Consider the following 2,332-nt stretch of genomic DNA (forward strand, 5'->3'; position numbering starts at 1 on the left):
ACTTTTACTTTGTTTTCATTAATGACTTGGGATTTGGATTTTTATTTTTTGTTAGATTTTGCATGCAGCTCTTGGTATTTTGTCCAAGACTACTTTTCCAATAAAAATTAACCACTTCATTGATACCCAAAACTTTATTTAAAGGCAAAAAAAATCACAGAAGAAATGTACACAAATGATTTATGAAAAAACCCCATATAAATCAAATTACTGGTGAACAAAAACAGGTTAAAATATCAAGCAAAAGAAAATCAAATCTGTAAAATGACAACATCCCAGAATTATGAAATTGGTACATAAAATAAACTTCATGTTATTTCAGGGAAAGGAAACAAAGTTACAGATGAATTATCCAGAATTTGATTCCATCGGTGATTTCATAGATTGGAAGAAACGTTTTTCAGAGTAAACTGTGGCGGCAGATTATATTTCCTGAAGAGCTGGATTGAAAAACACACATATGAGTCAAAGGTTAAAATAGACACAAATAGACATAAACAATCTAAATAGATATTAGCTCACCTCTATCAGAGCGTCTTCTAGCTCTGATTCTGACATTTCTCCAAGAAGCTCCAACTTCAAATTCAATCCCAAAACATAATCTGTTGATAACAAAAGAGACATTTATAATTCACTAATATATTAGAAATCTATTAAATTGCAGATTAATAAAAGTAATGTAATAATTGTTTTTGAGAAAAGTTCAAACTTCAATATTTTTATATGACAAAATTTTCCAAATAGGGGAAAAAAATAATACTAAAAACTTATGTTTATTTACTCACTTGGCCCTGTTTGTTGGTTGATGAAGTTTCAAGTTTCAAGCAAAATGGTTTTGTTGACATGAAAAGAAAGAAAAACAATGAAATAATATTGGGGTGATTTCATATTTTAATTTTCTTGTAATTTCAAGGCAAGAACAACAGAAAGACATAATTGCAGGTGTTACAAAATGAGACTTTGGTCAATCTTCTCTAGTTTTACTAATAATTCAAAAAGTTCTGCAGTGAAATGCAACCCATTAAAACCTCTGCAAATTTGAATTTATGTGAAAAATGAGGTAAATCTATTGGACACCAGTAAGTGTCCAATAGATTTAAGTGTCTTACCAGTATTTGCAAGTATGCTGACTCCACTGCTTCTGGCATTTTCAAACACAGAGAACAGGGTGAATGTGTAGTTTGTACGAGCGGTCAGAGATGTGACTGTGTGTTTCACTGGTCCGTCTCCATCTGGTGCTCTGATGTTTGTCTCTGTGCCGTTAAACTGCAGAACAAAGCTGATGTTGATGCCGACTTTATTCCACCGCAGAGTGATGCTGGTCTCATCTTGTTCCGATGCTCTGAAGCCCTCTGGATTTTTAGGTGCTAAAACAAGTGAGGACAAATTTAAATAATGTATTCAAAACATTTATCCTCCAAAAGTTTACATTTATGAACAATATTGTCATGTTGATGATAAAAGTCCTAAGACAAATAATAATTTTATCAGGAACATTTCCAAGTCAAGTAATATTATTTGATCAAATTCTAAAATCAGAAATCAAATCTGGTAAAGTAAAAAGTTTATGTTCAAATGCTGAAGCATAAAATAAAGTTCAGGGATCAGATGATTTTCAGGTTTGCTGTTTGAATGAAGAGTTTGTTTGGACCATTAAATGTGCAACAGATTTAAGTATATTCTCTTTTTGCAAAATGATATAAATACCTGCTCATGTAATAAAGACTGGTTCAATTGGCCAAATTATATGTTTTCATATGAGACTTGTTAGTCTTTTCATATTTGAGCCATGATTGTCTCAAAGATTTGTTAATATGTTTATACTGAACATTGAGTTCCTTTACATTAAAGTTTAAAACACTTATTGTTCAACATTCTGCTTGATGGCTGTTTGCTCTTGGCTTTTTTTCACATTTTAAAATTTTTAATTCTTTTAATGTATTTCCTACCCTTATATAAACTGATGTTCTGGCTCATAGTGTTACTTCCTCATTGCATGTGGCATTAGACAATGTAGTCCCATAAAAAAGAAGACATGTGTGACATTGGCAAGTTTGAATCCTTGATGGTTCAACCTGATTTTCAAGATTTTGGATAAAAAATAATTTGCTTTGGTTGTGAATAAATGTATATACATTATATTAATACCAGTGATAGCTGTAAGTTGTACTCCACTGCTTCTGACGTTCTCAAACACAGAGAAGAGAGTGAATGTGTATCTGGTTCCAGCAGTGAGAGATGAAACTGTCAGAAGTAATGGTTGTTGTCCAGCAGGTGGTGCTATATTCAACTCTGTTTCATTATATTGGAGGATGAAGCTGACATTGTTATT

At 31.9% G+C, this 2,332-nt stretch overlaps 1 protein-coding gene across 1 annotated transcript in view; it reads right to left on the reverse strand.

The window, feature by feature from the left end:
- Positions 1 to 2,332, reverse strand: part of LOC103131688 (receptor-type tyrosine-protein phosphatase H-like) — an 11,149-nt gene that overhangs the window by 2,608 nt on the left and 6,209 nt on the right. The window lies entirely within an intron of this gene.

The sequence above is a fragment of the Poecilia formosa genome, unplaced genomic scaffold, assembly GCF_000485575.1.
Source record: "Poecilia formosa unplaced genomic scaffold, Poecilia_formosa-5.1.2 Scaffold814, whole genome shotgun sequence".
Lineage (NCBI taxonomy): Eukaryota > Metazoa > Chordata > Actinopteri > Cyprinodontiformes > Poeciliidae > Poecilia > Poecilia formosa.